We start from the raw sequence: 17,708 nt of genomic DNA, 5'->3' as shown, positions 1-17,708 counted from the left end.
GGTAATCGGTCCACGTGTAAATCAACACCACCATATTGCAAATACTAGGAAACGCGTCATTGAAGATGAGATAGTCTTTAAGGCTTGTAAACTTAATTTAATTACAGTAATTTACATTTAAAAATCACTACTCCACTCATTAGAGTTTGAATTAACTAACTTACTCACATATTTCAGCAATCTCCAGGCAAAATTAAATATTTTTACGAACAAGAGATTTGGAGACAGTACCTGGCCTACTAAACTTCTAAGACAGTTCGAAGTATTTTTATTATTTAAAATGTTTTCCCACACCTGCGAAATGTCGTTCCTGATACGCATGGTTTGGCATAAAGTGGATGTTGAACTAGCCGGTTAAAACCAACGCAGTTAACAGCGGCAAGTGCTCTATCGGAACATCAAAATTAACATCTCATCACCAGCAATTTCTCTGTACTTGTGAGTGAGCAGTTACTTATGCACATGTTTGAACTTTAGACGACACGACGAGCTGTTTTTGTTCTTGATTTGGATTAGAATCCTAGAACCTAGAGCCACTGTAACTAAGCAGAGCTTTCGTGCTTGAACGAGGCTTCATCACAGCAAAGCTTGTCATTGGTGACTAGGTCCTTGATCACAGCAAAGTTTGTCATTGGTGACTAGGCACAAAAAGCAGCGAAACATCGAAGTTTTCACCAGAATCAATTAGAAAATCTGAACTTGAAAATCTTTGTGCTCTGCCTGGAGTCCTGTCAAGATCCTTATCTCCCTGTTAGCTAACCACGAAGAACGTTTAATATAATTTCAAGTAATTAAGTTTGCACGTGTTAAAAACGAAGTGCCCTAACGCAAAGTTTTGTGATGGGGACTCCAACGTAATCAGATTGTTAACCAAATAAAATCAAATGCTAGATATCGAATTTTTTAAAACAGCGAGATATTTGAATGTGAAATGATTATACAGTCGAACCCGGCACCAACCGTCGTTGTTATCTATCCACAAATTGTTTTTGTCACCTGTAGTGAGATATGTGCGTGTTTCACTAGAAATAAAGACAACTAACGTTATTGTTGACAAAACGTGAAGAGACATTAAAAATGAAAACTATTTATCATTATTAGTTCGGTGTGCATGTTGTAGGGCTTGAGATGAAACCATGAATATACTTGTGCCGGCCGCGGTGGTCTCGCGGTTCTAGGCGCGCAGTCCGGAACCGTGCGACTGCTACGGTCGCAGGTTCGAATCCTGCCTCGGGCATGGATGTGTGTGATGTCCTTAGGTTAGTTAGGTTTAAGTAGTTCTAAGTTCTATGGGACTGATGACCACAGCTGTTAAGTCCCATAGTGCTCAGAGCCAATATTTTAGTGCTGGACCAGGATTCGAACCCACAGAATATGTGTCCTTGATGGAGATCAAGAGAAGTTTGTGATCTTCGGGAAAACAACGAAATGATGGAAGTATATCACTCCCTGTGGATCAGATACCACGATATCCAGCATAAATTTTTCAACATCTGAAGCTCAGATAAAATAAGAACCCTATGACCTTAAGGCCAGGTTCTCATTCAAAATGCTGAATAGGTTCGATTCCCCCTTCCGCTTCGTATTTTAAACTCAAATAACAGATCTCCTTCAGCTCTAGTAATGCCAAGTGAAGAACGTCAGGTCGCACCGTAGTTCAGAATCCACATTATAAACATCACATCCCTTCCCTACCAAGTGGGGCAGAGCAGGTTTAGATAGGCCCATAGCGAAGGCGGAAGTCGCGACAAACACAACTCTGTCGGCAGTGAGCTATCTTACATTAGAACCTTTATTTAATGAACCAATGGCGATTTAAGATCAAAGGCCTCTTATTTTATCTGAGCTTAAGACGTTGAGAAATTCGTTGCTGGATTGGGATTCGAATACGGGTCTCCTCTTTCGTGGTATCTGATTCACTCGGGCACCTATAGTTCGATCATTTCGCTGTTTTCTCGAACTCTGCAAATTTCTCTCGGTCTGCCAGAAAGGCACAATTATATGGTTTCGAATCTCGTTCCAGCACAAAAATATGCGTATTTCATTTCAAGCCCTAGTATACCCTCACCGAACTACTAGTGATAAATAATTTTCATTTTTAATGTGTTGAAAGGTGGCTACACTGTGCCACTGCGCCAGAGAGTGCGCCAAAGAGTACTTTTAAGCCGCCTCCACAGTGCCTGTTTAGAGTTCGTGGCAGTCAGTGGTTGTTGAGAGTTCGTGGCAGTCAGTGCTAGTAGAGAGCACAGTGTGTGTTAAGAGCTCGTGATTGTCGTGAAGTCGGAGTGAGATGTGGTAGTAAAGAGTGTTGCTCCTTGTTTTATGCAGTTATTTGATGGGAGAGATAGCAGATGTTATTGTAATGAGTGCATTTCGTCAATATATATGAAGGTAAAATTTATAATGTTTTTTTTTTATTAATTGTCTATCTGAAATAATGTGTCACTACAGGTTCAGTCAACAAAGCATCTGGCTTGTGTTCTTGGATTAGAGTGGAATTCTGGTTTTCTTGCGTAATTATAGTTTTCTAATTTTCCTTTGTCACGTCTGTATAGTTGGTATTTAAAAATTCTTGTCTTGTTGGAAAAGAACCGTGCCAGATGCATACGTTGAGTCACACTCCCACATACAGAACAGTTACATTTGTGCTTGGATTTTGTAGGTTTTTTAGTTGCTGGGGACTTAATTAATTAACTGTGTTTACGAAAATTTTCTTACATTGTTTGTTGCAGTCAGATAGCGTAATAATACTAGTCAGGGCCAACCGATTACGAGACATTACGTAATCGGACATACAGTTACTAAAACAAAACAAAAAAAAAAACATTTTCAATTGATTATTTAAATAAGCCCCCATGCACGTGGCGACCGCTGCTTCGGATCGTCCCTTGGATTCTTCTGATTGTGAAAATTGTAGACTGTAGTATTGTTGTAGTAATTTTGAGTTTAGTGATTGTAGTCTGTATTGAGTGTGTAGATTTGGTAATTAGCATTCTTCTAATGGTATTTTTCAAAATTTAATTTTTATTGCCTTGCATACGCGTTTGACAATTTTGTGCAATTATTTCAATTGTTCGATTGATCGTGTTTGAAGGAAACATCTCGTGTGAATAGTATTGTTGGAGATAAGGAGTCATTGTGTGTGATTTTCGAACAGTGACGAATTTTTTTTATGTTTTGCAAATGATTACGCGGTCAATGCAACAGGCAAAAATGATGAATAGTGAGAATAACGAAATTGTTAACATGGCGAACTCGCCAACAGAGGAAAACAGTGTCATGAGTAATGTAGTGGAAAACAATTTAATAAGCAAGGAAAATAGTCCGGTAACAGTTCAAAATGTTTCTCAATCAGAAAATTCACAGATTACGAGATTAACGACAGAAGAGATAAAGCAGTTGATGAGTGTAATATTAAATTTTCAATCTGAATTAAAAACAGAGATAGGAACAATTAAAACTGAGATGGGAACAATTAAAACACAAATGGGAACAATGGAAACACGGATGGGAACAATGGAAACTCGGTTAGGATCTGAATTTAAAACAGAGATGGGAACTTTGGAAACACGGATAGATTCACGAATAGGGACATGTTTCAAAAATATGAAAGATGAATTAAAGAAAGAAATCAGGGAAGAAGTACAACCGATTCTGAATTCTCACAATAATAGATTAATTGCAGTAGAAATCAGACAAAGGGAACAGGATAGAGAACAGGAAGAAAGAGATCGCGTGATAGTACAAAAATTTTCAGAGTTAAATTTACAACGTGCAAACGATAAGAAAGAAATATTTGAAAGAATCGAGGAATCCGTACCAAATGACAGATTAAATAACCTAACACAACAATATGAACAGCTAGCTACCAAATGTGACAATACTGAAACCCGAGTCGCGACACTTACGGAAGACGTAAATAAACAGAAAGAACAATTAGGTGACTTATCGGAAAGAGTTGAGGAAATTTCAGATAAACTGACAAATCTTAGTTTACATGGGGACAGAGATTCGGATGATACAGCCCCATTACCATTTGCAGAAACCGAAGAGTATCAGAACATAAATAAGCATGTTGAGAATCAGGGAAAATTTAATGAACGCGTGAAAAGGGAATTTGAGGCATTACGAAAGCAAGTCAAGCAGATCGAAGGGGAAATTGTAGGAAAAGATAGCAGAAGAAATTTGGAATCACAGGTAGCAGAGGGGTTTGAAGAAAATAATTTGTTTCATTTACGGGATGCAACAAGAGAGCGCCAGGCGCGCGAACTTTACAATAATCGACATTCGGACCGGGACAGACGCGGTAGGTCTTTGTCGCCACGATGCGAAAACTTTGACTATAAACACTTTTTGACTGTTCGGAAATTTAAGATCCTCCGTAATTCTAAGGATGACATACATCCATGTTCATGGCTAGATCAATTTACGTACGCACTTCCGCCAGATGTGCCACAAAGTCACAAACTGGAAATTATGTGCAGTTATTAAAGTCCTCAGGGGATTCACTACTCTAAAGTGAATATGTGCCGTAGCGAGCATAGGGCCCCGAGCTGTAGTGGTGCTATTTCTCTTTTAGTTTTCTGCACCGCTGCCTACTCTTTCACTATTCTTTGCATCTGTCAAACCAACTCTTCGACTATCAATCTATCTAGACAGTAGATAAACAATAACCAGATATGACTATTTACCAAAAGGAGATTTCTAAAATTACTGTTTGAACTTATTAAAGTCCTCAGGGGATTCACTACTCTAAGTGAATATGTGCGGTAGCGAGCATAGGGCCCCGAGCTGTAGTGGTGCTATTTCTCTTTTAGTTTTCTGTACCGCTGCCTACTCTTTTACTATTCTTTGCATCTGTCAAACCAGCTCTTCGACTATCAATCTATCTAGTGAGTAAGTGAACAATAACCGGATATGACTAATTGTACCCAAAAGTGACTTTGGAAATTACCGATTGGACTTACTGTACCGATTGCAGCATTCATTGTAGTTTAAACGAAATGTTACCTGTTTATCTTCGTGACAACATTACTTCGTATGTTGACGACATTCTTATTGCTAAACATTCTTGGAGTGAGCACAACAAAATTTTGGATTCATTATTACGTATTTTTGCACGAGTTGACATTACAGTGAACTTAGAAAAATCTGAATTTGGTCGTCCTCAGATGAAATTTCTCGGTCACATTATTTCTACAGAAGGTATTCTTCCTGATCCAGAAAAATTAGATGCTATTCGTAATTATGCTGTTCCTAGCACAAAACGTGACGTTCGTAGTTTCCTTGGTGTCTCTAATTTTCCTAGACGCTTTGTTAGTTTGGACGATTTGGCCACACCTCGTTTTTGCGATCTATCTGGAAAGTTCTTTTTAAACGAAAATCGGTCGACAGCTCTGTTTGGCTAGTTTGTATTCCTGATGAGTGGGTCAATAAATTGATTTGGTATACGCATTTCAGTTATGCACACTTTGGTCCCCGAAAATGCTTTCACAAATTACGAGAAAATTGTTACTTCAGTAATATGGAAAAACGTATTCGATCTGTTCTTGCCAAATGCAAATTATGTCAAATGGCTAAGCCTCCAACGATTTCTCACAGAGCACCGTTGTTTCCCATCATCCCAGCGAAATTAAAGGAGATGGCTGCAGTCGATTTGTTTGGTCCAGTAGTTCGTTCTACTAATGGTTTTGCGTACATTTTCGTAGCAGTGGAGTTGACGTCAAAATATGTGTGTTTTACACCTTTACGCAAAGCAACAGCTCGTTCAGTATCTAATGCTTTCGTCAAACATTTTCTTAAAGAAGTTGGTCATGTTGATAAGGTTATATCAGATAATGGATCACAGTTTCGTTCTAAAATTTGGCTTCGTACTTTACACCGTTGTAAAATTAAACCAATCTTCATTTCACTTTTTCACCCTCAATCTAACGCTTCAGAGAGATGGATGAAGGAAATCAATAAATTGTGCCGTCTTTATTGTCATCAGAATCACAGAACTTGGGATCAGTATCTTCATATTTTTCAAAACATTCTGAATGAACTTCCTAATGATTCAACTTCTTTACCGCCTCTATTGATATTAAAAAATAAAGCACCAACAAATCGCATTTCTGAAATCGTTCCTTTTCCGCCTTCACGGAAACTGCGGCATTCTGAAGTTGTTAACCTGGCTCTACAAAATATTGCATCTGCGGCTGCTAGAAGAGAGAAATCAGCTAAGCGTCCTGGTCGTTTAAAAATTTTTTCAGTTGGTCAAAAGGTATTAATTAAGTCCCACCGTTTGTCTCACAAAGGAAAAGGCTTGTGTCGCAAATTTTTTCTGTTTTATAACGGTCCATATAGAATTCGCAAAATTATTCATGATAACACTGTTGAAGTAGAAACTCTTAAATCACGACGCTCTAAAGGGATACATCATATATCAAACGTCAAAATTTTTGTGGAATGACATACTTTGGAGAACTAACAGCTACATGTAAACACGCAGAGAGTACAAGGATACCGCGCTGTGTTTTGGCGGCGGCACATACTCAAAGCAACAGTGAAGTCTGCGCGCCGCACAAGGCAGTCGTTGACCGCGAACAATAGCTTCCTACGTCACGCGCCTACAGCTGATCGAGCGCTCAGTGCGAATGCACTGACAGCCGTAAACAAATACACAGTCTAATTTCTCCGACTAAATTCAGTATACAGCTATAGTGACTTGATGAATTATGTTATTAACATTCAGTATTTTTCAGGATACGGTTGTATAAAATATTTAAGAACTTCAGGTAAATTCTGTGCGTGTCCGACGTTAAGACGACTTGCTATCGAGAAATTTTCAGGAAGAATGTAATTTCGAAGAAGAAACTAATAAACTAAAAAAGGTAACTATTAATTGAGTTCATTTTTCAGGTAACATATTTCCACTTAGGTACGTACTTTAGACGTAATTTGCTGCTCGCGATTACGTGATTCATACTTTGTGCTAATTTCAGGTTCTATGAATTTACTTGTGAAGCGACGTGCTTGCGTACGTTAACTGATTTTGACAATGATTATTAATGAACTGGGTTGTAACTTGTGTATATTATGCATCGCTTGGCTGCGCTGCTTTTTCACTGATGTCATATTTTTTAATTATGTGCCTGCTGTGCTTATTTATTTAAATTATAATTGTCATCTGATTAATTGTGCTGACTGTGGTTATGTATGTAAGTTATACTTTGTGATTTATCTGCTTGCGCCTCCATGTTTACTTGCTAAGATGACATATGAACATTTATTTGCTTATGCTGATATGATGCTAATGACCTGTTTATTACGTAAGATATATGTTTACTGCTATGCGTATGGATTACATATTTACACATTTCTGTTTTGTTGCCATAACTGCTCTTTAATTTGGTGTAAAGAAATGCTGATATACTGTGTATAAACATAGAGTTTAGGTCACACTATTGGATTAATTATAGATTGTTCGCTTGGCAGAGCCTCGTTGTAAGAATTGTGCTGCATCCACTTGTTGACATTCTGTTCTCTACTGGTATATTTACTCGTTATTGCTTGTTTTGCTTACGCTCAGTGTCTTACATTTTTAAGATAAAAAAATTAACTGCTATCATTCGACGAACGACATTAGTACAAGAAAGTCATAGAAGTCACATGAGCTGAGGTTTTATGGAAGCTGTATAGATTTATGCTAATAGGAAGGAAGCTAACGACATGACATACCAATACTAGGTTTAGACCATTGACAATTATTACACTGCATTTTTCGTGAGCAATTGAAATAGGAAGTGACACTTGACACAAAAAATACTCCACATGTTTGCTTCTGCTATGATTCTTGAAGTGGTGTACACACTGTGAAATATTATGATCATTCACACTCCGTAATCGTACTTAATTACTGAGAGTTATTCGAACTAAGTCTGTTAGAGGTCAGGTATGCATTTCTTTTATTTAATGATGGACAAGGAACCACAATGTATCTTATAATTTATAATGAGTAAAAAATTTGGGTCAGATGGATTACACAGAGGTTGTGTGTTGACAATGTGTCTTCGGATTGTATGGGATGCTGACTTGAAGTTGCATTAGGATTTTATCTGTACTTGTTCGAGGAGACTGACGAGAGGAAAGAGTTGTTATGGAAGTGAAATGATATTGGTGCTGAGGTTTATATTTATCGATGTATTATTATAGGTATTGAGAGTATATGAAGTTGTTTGTGGACAAGAGGTAAGGTGATATTGGTGCTGAGGTTTACATTTATCGACGTATTATTGAGGTATTATTGAGATTATGTGATGCTGATAATTATTGGAGTTTTGGTGGATAAGAGGTAAAGTAAGTGAGGAGCATATTTTTTTTGTTGGTCTTATGGAACAAGAGGATGAAGAGAGCAGACTAAAACACTAAAATAGAAGGAAGATAGTCTATACACACACTTTGTTATATCACTAAGCAGTATATACTTTTTTTTGAAGAGAGGAAGTAATTGCATATCGTGGCTCACTGACAGTTGTTCAACAACAGTACATTTGATCTGGCTTGGCAAACATTCGTCTTGACATGATTACTATGACGTTGACTAACTATTATTGACTATTATACATTGCTGCCAGTACTACTTGATACACATGATGAACATCAGATTTAGACAGAATTTCATTTACACAATTAACACTATTCAATTACACAGTAGTATTTAATGTGGATTAGAGATGCGTGAGTGTGTTTTGTGTGTTTTCCTTTCCTGATCCTACCCACCTATCTCCTAAATATTATTTTATTTGTTGGTAGTGGCTTGCACTGACACCCATGAATATTATAGGTTTACTGGTATTTGTGTATTGTAATAGTTAATAGGACAATTATCTGACATAATTTGTGTGTTTGTTATGATTTGTATGTTACTGTAAAAGCATTTGTATGTGCATTCAAACTATTGTTCATGCCTGAACTGTCTGATTAGTGAAGATAAATATTCTGAACTGTTACCTGCACTTTTCAACATGATGTGTGACATTTGGTCGTGTTTAATTTCTGCTGATGAACAGAGTGATCAGTGCTAGTGAATTTGATGGAATTGCTTCTGCTGAGAGATGTGACTTTTTGCTATCTGCACCTGCTCAACATTGCTGGGTGCTAATGATGGACTGCTTCTACTGAAATAATGTCACTTGTTGCTGTCTGCACCTGCTCAACATTGCTGGGTGCAACTGATGGACTGCTTCTACTGAAATAATGTCACTTGTTGCTGTCTGCACCTGATCAACATTGCTGATGTCACTGATGGACTGCTTCTACTGAAATGATGTCACTTGTTGGTGTCTGCACCTGCTTAACATTGCTGGGTGCAACTGATGAACTGTTTTTACTGAAATGAAGTCACTTGTTGCTGTCTGCACCTACTCAACATTGCTGGGTGCCTCTGATAGACTGCTTCTACTGAACTAATGTGACTTTTTGCTGTCTGCACCTACTCAATATTGCTGGGTGCAACTGATGGATTGCCTCTACTGAACTAATGTGACTTGTGCTGGGTGTACCTGCTAAACCTTACTGAGTGCAACTGATGGACTGCTTCTACTGAAATGATGGTCACTTGTTGGTGTCTGCACCTGCTCAACATTGCTGGGTGCAACTGATGGACTGCTTCTACTGAAATGATGTCACTTGTTGGTGTCTGCACCTGCTTAACATTGCTGGGTGCCACTGATGAACTGTTTCTACTGAATTAATGTGACTTGTTGCTGGGTGTACCTGCTAAACTTTACTGGGTGCCACTGATGGACTGCCTTTACTGAAAAGATGTTACCTGTTGGTGTCCTTTTTTTGTATAAACTAATCATTGAAAGCATTTTATGTGAACATTTGTATAAACTGATTTTTTGTATATTGTAAACTATTATGTAAAGTCACATGTATGAAAAGAAGTTGTATTGCTTACTGTGTTTCATACATTAGGTTAGTGAAAGGTCAGTGCTAAGCCAAAATTTTAACTAATTATGTGATGTTTAGGTATTAATATTATCTTTTATTTTTGTCTGTATTTTTGTGGACGAATTTGGTGGTATTTTCACCACCAATGCTGGCAAAAATACCATCAAATTCTGGCCTGTGGAGGAGGGGCATATGAAAGGTGGCTACACTGTGCCACTGCGCCAGAGAGTGCGCCAAAGAGTACTTTTAAGCCGCCTCCACAGTGCCTGTTTAGAGTTCGTGGCAGTCAGTGGTTGTTGAGAGTTCGTGGCAGTCAGTGCTAGTAGAGAGCACAGTGTGTGTTAAGAGCTCGTGATTGTCGTGAAGTCGGAGTGAGATGTGGTAGTAAAGAGTGTTGCTCCTTGTTTTATGCAGTTATTTGATGGGAGAGATAGCAGATGTTATTGTAATGAGTGCATTTCGTCAATATATATGAAGGTAAAATTTATAATGTTTTTTTTTATTAATTGTCTATCTGAAATAATGTGTCACTACAGGTTCAGTCAACAAAGCATCTGGCTTGTGTTCTTGGATTAGAGTGGAATTCTGGTTTTCTTGCGTAATTATAGTTTTCTAATTTTCCTTTGTCACGTCTGTATAGTTGGTATTTAAAAATTCTTGTCTTGTTGGAAAAGAACCGTGCCAGATGCATACGTTGAGTCACACTCCCACATACAGAACAGTTACATTTGTGCTTGGATTTTGTAGGTTTTTTAGTTGCTGGGGACTTAATTAATTAACTGTGTTTACGAAAATTTTCTTACATTGTTTGTTGCAGTCAGATAGCGTAATAATACTAGTCAGGGCCAACCGATTACGAGACATTACGTAATCGGACATACAGTTACTAAAACAAAACAAAAAAAAACATTTTCAATTGATTATTTAAATAAGCCCCCATGCAGTGTCTTCATTTGTTGTGAATAATAACAATAGGTACCGTTATTTCTAGTGAAACACGCAGACATCCCTTTACTGGTGAGCAAACAATTCGTGGATGGAAAACAACGATTTTAGGTGCGTAGTTCGATCCCCAGTGAGTAAAATATTGTATCCTCGTTTCAAACTCAAATACCCCTCTGCTGGTGAAAAAATTCGTTATCTAACATCTGATTTTACTTACTTAACAATCTGATTACGTTAGAGTCCCCATCACAAAACTTTACATCGGGGCACTTCGTTTTTAACATGTGCAAACTTTAACACTTGAAATTATGTTAAACGTTTTTCATGGTTAGCTAACAGGGAGATAAGGATCTTGAGAGGATTCCAGGAAGAGCACAAAGATTTTCAAGTTCGGCTTAGCATTGATTGACAGAGTTGTAGGATTTCCTCCTGAGGGATATCGTACCAAAGTGAAAACTTGGATATTTCATTACTCTTTGTGCCTAGTCAGTAATGACCAATGTTGCTGTGATCAAGTCACGGTCAAGCACGAAAGCTTTGCTTAGTTACAGCGGCACTAGGTGCTTGGATTCCAATCCAAATCAAGAACAAAAACAGCTCGTCATGTTGTTTATCGTTCAAACATATGCACAAATAACTGCTCAGTCACAAGTACAGAGAAATTGCAGGTGATACGGTGTTAATTTTGAAGTTTCCATAGAGCACTTGCCGCTGTTAACTGCATTGGTTTTAATCGGTTAGTTCAACATCCACTATATGACCAAACATGCGTATCAGGAACGACATTTCGCAGGTGTGGGAAAACATTTTAAACAACAAAAATATTTCGAACTGTCTTAGAAGTTTAGTAGGCCAGGTATTGGTCCACCTCTGGTCGTCATGCAAGGAGTTATTCGGCTTAGCATTGATAGACAGAGTTGTAGGATTTCCTCCTGAGGGATATCGTACCAAAGTCTGTACAATTTTCGCATTGGATAGCCAAAATCCTGAACCGGTTAGAGGGTCCTGACAATAATGCTCTGAAAGTTCTCACCTGAGGAGACATCCAGCAACGAAGAAAAGCAGTAGAAACTGTCGCCGTTCGCGGGCAGCCATGATCTTGGTGAAATGTAAGCCCAGGGGTTGAATGTCGTCGACGTTCCGTTGAGCTGCAAAGGTGCCGCGGATGACAACCAAACGGGTTCTGCTATGAAATGAAATGGCAGCCCAGACCTTCACTGCCGGTTGTCGGGCCGTATAGCAGGCGACAGAAGGGTGGGTATCCCTCCGTTGTCCCGGACGTCTCCAGAAACGTCTTCGGTGGTCAGTGGCACTCATTTCGAAGCGGAATTCGTCACTGAAGACAATTCTACTACGGCCATTGAGATTCCAGGACAAATGTGGCGCCGGCCAAGGTGGCCGTGCGGTTCTAGGCGCTCCAGTTCGGAACCGCGCTGCTGCTACGGTCGCAGGTTCGAATCCTGCCTCGGGCATGGATGTGTGTGATGTCCTTAGGTTTAAGTAGTTCTAAGTCTAGGGGACTAATGACCTCAGATGTTGAGTCCCATAGTGCTCAGAGCCATTTGAACCATTTGAACAAATGTGGCCGACACCACTACAAACATGCTTGTGGTGTACAGTGGTCAATGGTAGTCGGCGCCGTGACCTCAGACCCATTTCCTTGAGGCATCTCTTAATGGTCCTTGTGGCCACTGAAGCACCAGTTGCACTTCGGATCGATGATAATGTTGAATTTTGGGTTCTGGCTGCCTCTCTGACAATTATTCGGTCCTCACGTTATGTCGTCTCTCTAAGTTGACCGCTTCCTTTTCGACGCTGTGTTCGGCCATGGTTCACCCACTCCTGCCAGCATCGCTGAATAGTAGTATCACTCCTATTCAAAATGGCTAAAATGGTTCAAATGGCTCTGAGCACTATGGGACTCAACTGCTGTGGTCATCAGTCCCCTAGAACTTAGAACTACTTAAACCTAACTAACCTAAGGACAGCACACACATTCATGCCCGAGGCAGGATTCGAACCTGCGACCGTAGCAGTCGCACGTTTCCGGACTGCACGCCTAGAACCGCGAGACCACCGCGGCCGGCTCCTATTCAAAAGTCGAACGATTCGCCGACTACTCCAACCATCTTCTTTGAGCCCAGTTGCATGTCCTCTCCCCAGTGCTGACATCTGCGTACGTTGTTCACACGCCTGTCTGCAAGGCTTAGTTAGCGTCCAACTGAGTACACGGAATGAAATTCGTGAAGACTTTTGCCCTAGCATCAACATATCCCATGTTTACTATTCTTGCTAGCTGTAAGGTGGAAGTGCGCTGCACGTCACACATTCATCCATCGGCGGCGACAGTTTACAATTTTGCGTTTCCCCTCGACACGTGTACAAATACAAGTTTATAACCAATTTTCATAACTCCATCGTGGTGCATTGTTTCTTTATTTATTTATATATTTTTGAGTCTAATTGTTAATTGAGGTACCTGACGTAGGCACGTAGAACTACACAGAAAGGGCCCTTTGGGGCTTGATTACCACGTACCTACAATAACAACAATAACAATAATCCTGTAACAATAATCCTGTAACAATAATCCTACTCTCCCCTGTAACATACGAAATTATATTAAAAATGTCCCTACAAACAGAGGCACACACACAAATCAACATGACAGCATAGACAAGGGCATAAAATGTTAACCAGCAAGGAAGTTTCACAAGAATTTCTTAAGAGTACCGCTCGCTAAAAGAATAACATCATAACACGCGAAGCTTGCGTGAGCACAAACAAGATAAGCACCTTCAATATGTACGGCAACCGCTCGCCAGGTGCAGTTGACAAGAAAATTAAGCACATAACATATGCATGGCGCAATTCACAATGTGTACTCAAAACTGTCACAAACAGTCTATTGAAATTAATTAACAATTGCGCGCTCGCCCTGTAGTATTCAAGGTACAGAAAACACACTTACGTGGTGCGATGTATCCAGGATGACGGTGGCTCACGACACCTGCTAAACAACTTCAAACAGCTGTCCAATGACATAGGTAGACCCTCACCATAATGGTTCCAACAATTTTAAGATGAGAAGGAATTCTAGGCCAGGCTCCCATCCGTCAAATGGTTGAGTGACTAGTGGCTCAAATTCAGACAGGGTCACAGCAACCCAAGTCCTTAGGTTGGGATGCCGTTTCTGCCCCAGTGAGCTGCCTCCTGAAGAGGTAAACACATCCATAGCAGCAATGAACCCCGGACAGCACATTGTGCCCACGCACATATACAGGATGGTCTATTGATAGTAACCGGGCCAAATATCTCACGAAATAAGCATCAATCGAAAAAACTACAAAGAACGAAACTCGTCTAGCTTGAAGGGGGAAACCACGTGGCGCTGTGGTTGGCCCGCTAGATGGCTCTGCCATAGTCAAACGGATATCCACTGCGTTTTTTTAAATAGGAACCCTCGTTTTTATTACATATTTGTGTAGTACGTAAAGAAATATGAATGTTTTAGTTGAATCACTTTTTTCGCTTTGTGATAGATGGCACTGTGATAGTCACAAATGTGTAAGTACGTGGTACCACGTAACATTCCGCCAGTGCGGACGGTATTTGCTTCGTGATACATTACCCGTGTTAAAATGGACCTCTGACCAATTGCGGGAAAGGTCGATATCGTGTTGACATATGGCTATTGTGATCAAAATGCCCAACGGGCGTGTGTTATGTATGCTGCTCGGTATCCTGGACATCATCTAAGTGTCCGGACCGTTCGCCGGATAGTTACGTTATTTAAGGAAACAGGAAGTGTTCAGCCACATGTGAAACGTCAACCACGACCTGCAACAAATGATGATGCCCAAGTAGGTGTTTTAGCTGCTGTCGCGGCTAATCCGCACATCAGTAGCAGACAAATTGCGCGAGAATCGGGAATCTCAAAAACGTCGGTGTTGAGAATACTACATCAACATCGATTGCACCCGTACCATATTTCTATGCACCAGGAATTGCATGGCGACGACTTTGAACGTCGTGTACAGTTCTGCCACTGGGCACAAGAGAAATTACGAGACGATGACAGATTTTTTGCACACGCTCTATTTAGCGACGAAGCGTCATTCACCAACAGCGGGAACGTAAACCGGCATAGTATACACTATTGGGCAACGTAAAATCCACGCTGGCTGCGACAAGTGGAACATCAGCGACCTTGGTGGGTTAATGTATGGTGTGGCATTATGGGAGGAAGGATAATTGGCCCTCATTTTATCGATGGAAATCTAAATGGTGCAATGTATGCTGATTTCCTACGTAATGTTCTACCGATTTACTACAAGACGTTTCACTGCATGACAGAATGGCGATGTACTTCCAACATGTTGGATATCCTGCACATAGCTCGCGTGCGGTTGAAGCGGTATTGAATAGCATATTTCATGACAGGTGGATTGGTCGTCGAAGCACCATACCATGGCCCGCACGTTCACCGGATCTGACGTCCCCGGATTTCTTTCCGTGAGGAAAGTTGAAGGATATTTGTGGTGTCACCGCCAGACACCACACTTGCTAGGTTGTAGCCTTTAAATTGGCCGCGGTCCGTTAGTATACGTCGGACCCGCGTGTCGCGACTATCAGTGATTGCAGACCGAGCGCCGCCACACGGCAGGTCTAGAGAGACTTCCTAGCACTCGCCCCAGTTGTACAGCCGACTTTGCTAGCGATGGTTCACTGTCTACATACGCTCTCATTTGCCGACACGACAGTTTAGCATTGCCTTCAGCTACGTCATTTGCTACGACCTAGCAAGGCGCCATTACCAGTTACTATTGATGCTGTAAAACATGTACCGTCAAGAGCGATGTTCACCAATTATGGATTAAAGTTAAGTATTCCAGCAGCTACGTACTTTTTTTGCTAGTCTCGTTTCCTTGACCTGTTCCATACCTCACGCCAGCCTGCGTGAGCTAAAACGCGTGCCTTTCGGCTTCCTCTCATAGTGGGTTGGCTGTCTTGCCAATCCACAACATGTTTGCTATCGTGATCCACCGACAACGCCTGACAACATGCGTCAGCGCATTTTCAATGCATGTGCGAACATTACGTAAGGCAAACTACTCGCTGTTGAGATAAATGTCGTTACACGTATTGCCTAATGCATTGAGGTTGACGGACATCATTTTCAGCATTTATTGCATTAATGTGGTATTTACAGGTAATCACACTGTAACAGCATGCGTTCTCAGAAATGATAAGTTCACAAAGGTACATGTATCACATTGGAACAACCGAAATAAAATGTTCAGACGTACCTACGTTCTGTATTTTAATTTAAAAAACCTACCTGTTGCCAGCTGTTCGTCTAAAATTGTGAGCCATATGTTTGTGACTATTACAGTGCCATCTATCACAAAGCGAAAAAAGTGGTCCAACTAAAACATTCATATTTCTTTACGTACTACACGAATATGTAAAAAAAACGGGGGTTCCTATTTAAAAAAACGCAGTTGATATCCGCTTGACCTATGGCAGCGCCATCTAGCGGGCCAACCATAGCGCCATCTGGTTTCCCCCTTCAAGCTAGACAAGTTTCGTTGTTTGTAGTTTTTCCGTTTGACGCTTATTTCGTGACATATTTGGCCCGGTCACGATCAATGGACCACCCTGTATTGTCACTCGACGCCACGTCGCTGAGCCCTTATGGAAGCATATCCGGCAGTTACCCAGCGACCAAGGAGATACGTTCCCGCAGAGTGGCTGCTTATGATATCACATGATCCCTGCTCAGATGTGTCTCGCAGATGGCTCAGTATCTATTATTAATAAGTTTGAAATTTACGGTTTATTATTATCACTACTCACATTTAAGCCTAACAGGAGCACATGATCTATAACTAAGCGCATTTCAGAATTACCCTTCAGTCATTTTTTGTGCCTATGTTATTTTCATTCTCTCATAATGGTCGTTTTTCTTATTTTCGGACAATTTTGTTCCTGTTTCCTTTGTTTTCTCTGACTGCCAACTGTCCAGTCATAAATTTTTTGCCTAAGGTTTTTTTCTGTTTGATTTTTTCTGTTGTATTACCTCCGCTTCTCTTAAATATTCTTTCACTCTTGCAATCGATATTATTGTCTCAGTTATAACTTTACTGTGAATTCGATAGAACACTATAAATATTCTCGTTAATCTGGTTGGCTCCATTCTTGTAATATGCCTACAGATCTTTAGGTTGCATTTTTTATCTCTAAACACGTGTTGTTATACTCTTAAATTTACTTATTTGCTCATAATCCGGGTGTTCCTTTTTCAGTTTATTTTGGACCTAAATTTTTCATGGTTATTCTTTGTACGAATTTCTGTAAGGTCTCTCTTTCTGTTTAAAATTAGTGTCTCAGTGCCATAAAGACAAAGTCAAGTGGTGACTGTGTTGTAGCGTCTCATTTTTGTGCACTCTGCAATTATCTTTTTAGCAACACATTTCATAAACAACTTTTCCTATAACAATGTCTTGAACGGTTTAGTCCAAAAATTTGAACTTGGAATCTCTAGCAGTTCTTCAGTATTTTATTGCCTTTACTCGTATAGAGACCCAAGGTCTTAACAGGGAATCAGGGAATTAATCTTGAGAACTTGATAAGAGTTCCTGAGAAGGTACACACTCACTCACTGCTATCAAGCGAGATCTTCTGTATCACGCAGCACACATTTGTTTTATCTGTGTGTGACTCACTGCATGCTTCTTACCTTTCTAAGTGGCTACACAGACATGAAATGATCTTTGAAATCGATGTCCAATAACAAATAATCCTATCTCGCTTATCATTATAAG

This window comes from Schistocerca piceifrons, chromosome X, assembly GCF_021461385.2.
Source record: "Schistocerca piceifrons isolate TAMUIC-IGC-003096 chromosome X, iqSchPice1.1, whole genome shotgun sequence".
NCBI classification, from domain to species: Eukaryota; Metazoa; Arthropoda; class Insecta; order Orthoptera; family Acrididae; genus Schistocerca; species Schistocerca piceifrons.
This window is presented reverse-complemented; position numbering follows the sequence as displayed.